The sequence below is a fragment of the Tachyglossus aculeatus genome, chromosome 2, assembly GCF_015852505.1.
Source record: "Tachyglossus aculeatus isolate mTacAcu1 chromosome 2, mTacAcu1.pri, whole genome shotgun sequence".
Classification (NCBI taxonomy): Eukaryota; Metazoa; Chordata; class Mammalia; order Monotremata; family Tachyglossidae; genus Tachyglossus; species Tachyglossus aculeatus.
In genome coordinates this window covers 44,526,975-44,532,680 of record NC_052067.1, presented here as the reverse complement: position 1 = coordinate 44,532,680, position 5,706 = coordinate 44,526,975, and the positions used below count along the sequence as shown (strand labels likewise).

The 5,706-nt window shown below is 46.8% G+C and overlaps 1 non-coding gene across 1 annotated transcript; it reads left to right on the top strand.

Moving 5' to 3' along the window:
* Positions 1 to 5,321: 5,321 nt before the first annotated feature.
* On the top strand, positions 5,322 to 5,459 carry LOC119924727. The gene has a single exon (XR_005449423.1). It is a non-coding gene; the product is annotated as a small nucleolar RNA SNORA7 (small nucleolar RNA).
* The last annotated feature ends 247 nt before the right edge of the window (positions 5,460 to 5,706 follow it).

Genomic DNA, 5,706 nt, shown 5'->3' with positions numbered 1-5,706 from the left:
ACTCCTTGTCTTCCCTCCCAAACCTTGCCCTCTCCCTAACTTTCCCATCTCTGTTGACGGCACTATCATCCTTCCCGTCTCACAAGCCCGCAACCTTGGTGTCATCCTCGACTCCGCTCTCTCATTCACCCCTCACATCCAAGCAGTGACCAAAACCTCTCAGCTCCGCAACATTGCCAAGATCCGCCATTTCCTCTCCATCCATACCGCTACCCTGCTCATTCAAGCTCTCATCCTATCCCGTCTGGACTACTGCATCAGCCTTCTCTCTGATCTCCCATCCTCGTGTCTCTCTCCACTTCAATCCATACTTCATGCTGCTGCCCGGATTATCTTTGTCCAGAAACGCTCTGGGCATATTACTCCCCTCCTCAAAAATCTCCAGTGGCTACCAATCAATCTGCGCATCAGGCAGAAACTCCTCACTCTGGGCTTCAAGGCTGTCCATCACCTCGCCCCCTCCTACCTCACCTCCCTTCTCTCCTTCTACTGCCCAGCCCGCAACCTCCGCTCCTCCACCGCTAATCTCCTCACTGTACCTCATTCTCGCCTGTCCCGCCGTCGACCCCCGGCCCACGTCATCCCCCGGGCCTGGAATGCCCTCCCTCTGCCCCTCCGCCAAGCTAGCTCTCTTCCTCCCTTCAAGGCCCTACTGAGAGCTCACCTCCTCCAGGAGGCCTTCCCAGACTGAGCCCCTTCCTTCCTCTCCCCCTCGTCCCCCTCGTCCCCCTCTCCATCCCCCCCATCTTACCTCCTTCCCTTCCCCACAGCACCTGTATATATGTATATATGGTTGTACATATTTATTACTCTATTTATTTATTTATTTTACTTGTACATTTCTATCCTATTTATTTTATTTTGTTGGTATGTTTGGTTCTGTTCTCTGTCTCCCCCTTTTAGACTGTGAGCCCACTGTTGGGTAGGGACTGTCTCTATGTGTTGCCAATTTGTACTTCCCAAGCGCTTAGTACAGTGCTCTGCACATAGTAAGCGCTCAATAAATACGATTGACTGATTGATTGATTAATCTCCTCACCGTACCTCATTCTCGCCTGTCCTGCCATCGACCCCCGGCCCACATCATCCCCCTGGCCTGGAATGCGCTCCCTCTGCCCATCCGCCAAGCTAGCTCTCTTCCTCCCTTCAAGGCCCTGCTGAGAGCTCACCTCCTCCAGCAGGCCTTCCCAGACTGAGCCCCTTCCTTCCTCTCCCCCTCGTCCCCCTCTCCATCCCCCCCCCCATCTTACCTCCTTCCCTTCCCCACAGCACCTGTATATATGTTTGTACATATTTATTACTCTATTTATTTATTTATTTTACTTGTACATATCTATTCTTTTTATTTTATTTTGCTAGTATGTTTGGTTTTGTTCTCTGTCTCCCCCTTTTAGACTGTGAGCCCACTGTTGGGTAGGGACTGTCTCTATATGTTGCCAATTTGTACTTCCCAAGCGCTTAGTACAGTGCTCTGCACATAGTAAGTGCTCAATAAATACGATTGATGATGATGATAAATTCACTTGAAATGTCTGTGTTTTCCTGCCCTACTGGAATACCTGCTTCCTTACCTAATACTGAATACCTGCATTCAGAGGAGAAAATTGAAAATTCAGCTTATTCCTTGGAGTCTGTTTTCAATGTTCATGGTCTTTAAAGATGTGTATAAGAATAATACAATTTTTAAAAATAAAATAAAATTAAAGTACAAACAAAAGGGAGAGAGAAAATGAGGGTCAGCTTCCCTATCACTGAATAAGTGATGGGCTATTTTCATAGATTGTAGGGTACGTTTGAATCCATTCTACTCTGCATGTGCATTTATTTTTCTTTGCAGCATTGGCTCATTTGCCTCCTGGCTTTCCTATTGTCAAATCTGCCACGTGGAATTTTAATATCCTCAAAGCCCCTGCTCTAGGAGAGTAACACTTCCCTGGCTGTCAGCCTCTGATGCCTCTCCACCTGCAATGATACGCTATATTGTTTGAGACTGCTTTACCGAGTCTTAAAATTGCCCTTCCTCCTCAGAGGTCCTCAGTTCCAGGTCATCAAACAACATTGGTTAGGATTCCATGCTACTGTTCCTCCTGGTCACATGCCCTACCTAGAAAACTGATGAGCTGGCTAATAATAGTAATAATGATTGTAATATTTGTTAAGCACTTACTATGTGCCAGGCACTGTACTAAGCACTGGGGTGGATACAAGTTGGACAACCCAGCTGGTGGTTGTCAAGACTCCCCGGATGGGTGTAACATGGAAAACACTCTGAGAGGCCCATTCCTGTTCTGGAGCCTTTATTCCCTCTCCCTTCCATGAGGATGCAGTACATCTCTGTAGGTCCAAGTGATGATGATGATTGTGGCAATTGTTAAGCGCTTACTATGTGCCAAGCACTGTACTAAGCACTGGGATGGATACAAGCAAAGAAGCAGTGTGATCTAGTGGATAGAGCACAAGCCAAGTGGCTTAGTAGCAAGAGCATGGATTTGGGAGTCAGAGGTCGTGGGTTCTAATCCCAGCTCTGCCACTTATCAGCTGTGTGACTTTGGGCAACCGCTTAGAATAGTGCTTGGCACATAGTAAGCACTTAACAAATACCATCATTATTAACTTCTTGTGTGCCTCAGTTATCTCATCTGGAAAATGGGGATTAAGACTGTGAGCCCCACGTGGGACAACCTGATTACTTTGTATCTACCCCAGTGCTTAGAACAGTGCTTGGCACATAGCAAGCGCTTATCAAGCACCATCATTATCATTGGCATATAGTGAGTGCTTAACAAATACCATTTTTAAAAAAAAGCAAACAAGGTTGGACACAGTTCCAGGTCATGCCTCCAAATCTGGGCTTTCACTGCTATGACAATTTATATATTCCCTTCCCTGGCCGAAACAGTTAGCCACTCTTGATCTGTTCACTCAGAGAGTCCTGCCAGCATGAATCATCTGTGACTTGTCACTGGTGGCTGCATTGGCAATCTATCCCTGGAGCCAGGCCACGGTCACTGCAATAAGAGTCCACCCTTCCTAATGAGGCACACCAGGCCCACCATTCTGATTTCTCTGCCACCTGACTTGAATGCTGGGTGTACTGGGACCAGACCCCCACTGGAATCCAGAGCACAGGGGAGCTGAAACTGCATCCTCATCACTGCATGGCTGAGCATTGGGGAGAAAGAGGGAAAGGAGGCCCCTGGGAGGGTTGGGCCACCTGGTCGACTCCAGAACACATGGGGCGGGGAGAGGGGCGGGAAAGGATGAAGGGATGCTGAAACCAGAGTTCCGATCTGTGAGGACAGAGGGCAGAGGTTGCTAGTCCTGTGACAGCGGCAGCCCAAGATTTCCTAGAGATGAACATACTTCCTTTCTCCTCCATCCACATCCCAAACCAGGGGAAGCTGGAGTCTCTCCCTCCCTCCCCTTATTCCTCCAGCAGTGGATGCCATTCGCTCATATCCTAGGCCTCAAAGGAACTGGAACTGCCTCCCCCATCTCCCGCCACCACAGAAGTCACCCGCTCACATTCCAGACCTCGGAGGATCTGATGTCCCCTCTATTCCCCCTCCCGCCAAGGCAGAAGTCACCTGCTCATATTTCAGACTTTGGAATTCCCTTCCACTCCCCCCGCAACTACCGCTGCAGAGGCTTCGTGCCTGTATCCCAAGGGAACTGGAAACTGACATCATTCTGCTTGGCCTCCACATTTAGTCCATCAGCTGGGCTCCTGGGATCTGCCTGGCAGTGCAGCCTGCATGGCTTAGGTGGTTGGCCATAGTCACCCAGGCAGAAACTATGTGTCTGAGTAACAGTGATATTTTCCTTCTGATGGGACCTTTAGTTTAGCTTGCAGGTGGTACTGATAAAGAAATGCCAAGGCCCTTTCGTACTAAGTCCTGATATCCAAACCATATAGGTGGCACAATTAATCAATCAATGGTATTCACTGAGCATTTACGGCATGCAGAACACTGTCTTAAGTGATTGGGAGAGTTCAAAACAATTCCTTCCTTCAAAAGGTTTACAGCCTTTGCAACATTATTCTTCACATGAAGCTCGGTACCTTATTGTAGTCATTCCCTGGTAAATTTTTGAAAGGTTAAACTGCCCTGTATACTCTATTTGGGTTTTTGTTTTCACATCTACATTAATTAGTGCATCATTCTATAATCAGCTCTCTCGCCTGTGTTTTGAAAGATGATAATTATAAAAATGATTTGAAATCCTGTGGCATTTCATCAGGACTCCATAAATGAAGGAAAACACCATTGGATATCTCTGTAGTAAACCCATTCTTTACTTCTAGATTCATTTTCGGAGCTTGCCCATCCTTCATGACTTTAACCACAGTAGTGACTTCCTTGAAGGTCAGCCTGCAATCTACCCTTCCATTTTTTACAGAATCAATGAACTTCATAAAGAATCTACCTCTCTGGGAGGAAGTGCTCTCCAAATTTGAGATGTAGCATGACATAGTGGATAGAGCATGGGGCTGGGAGTCAGAAAGTCATGGATTTTAATCCCAGCTCCTCCCTTTCTCTGCTATGTGACCTTAAATTTTCTGTGCCTCAGTGACATCATCTGTTATATGGGGATTAATAATAATAATGATGGCATTTATTAAGTGCTTACTATGTGCAAAGCACTGTTTTAAGCGCTGGGGAGGTTACAAGGAGATTGGTTGTCCCACGGGGGCTCACAGTCTTAATCCCCATTTTACAGATGAGGGAACTGAGGCACAGAGAAGTTAAGTGACTTGCCCAAAGTCACATAGTTGACAAGTGGCATAGCCAGGATTCAAACCCATGACCCCTGACTCCAAAGCCCGTGGTCTTTCCACAGAGCCATGGGATTGGGACTGCGAACTCCGCATGGGACAGGTGCTGTGTCCAACTCGATTTGTTTGTATCCACCCCAGTGCTTAGTACAGTGCCTGCAATAAAGTAAGCATTTAAGAAATACCATCAATATAAAGTGCCTGCCACAAAGTAATCGTTTAAGAAATACCATCAATATTAAGTGTGGGAAGTGATGTGGCCAATGGAAAAAGCACAGGTATGGTAGTCAGAGAACCTGGGTTCTAATCCTGGCTCTGCACATGACTGCTGGGTGACCTTGGGCAAGTCACTTAAATTCTCTGTGTCTCAGTTTTCTCAACTGCAAAATGGGGATTAGATACCTGTTCTCCCTCCTATTAGATTGTGGGACCTGATTATCTTGTATCTACATTAGTGATTATTACAGTGTTTGGCACATAGTAAGTGCTTAAAAATGTTATTATTATTATAAGTGCTCATTATTATTATTCTTAAGTGCTTGACCCCTTCTCTGGATCACACCTGGGGAGTTTCCAGAACTCTACCAGTCTGGACTATGGGAGGGAGAGTCAAGCAGAGGCCTACCCATTCCATTCCTAGCCTGGACAGTGGCTAGTGAGTGGAAGGCAATCTGCTACAAGTCAAAACCCACCTATGCTGGGCAGCAGCAGCATGGGAGAGAGTCGAGGGTGGAAACTCAAGTTTACTGTGCGGAAGGAGACAACGGTAAACCACTTCCATATTTTTACCAAGAAAACTCTATGGATACACTACCAGAATGGTTGCAGATGGAGGTGGGGCATGCTGGGATAGAGGTGTCCATGGCATCGCTATGAGTCGGAGATGACTCGACAGCATAAAGACAAGTGCTTGACCCATAGTGCTTTAC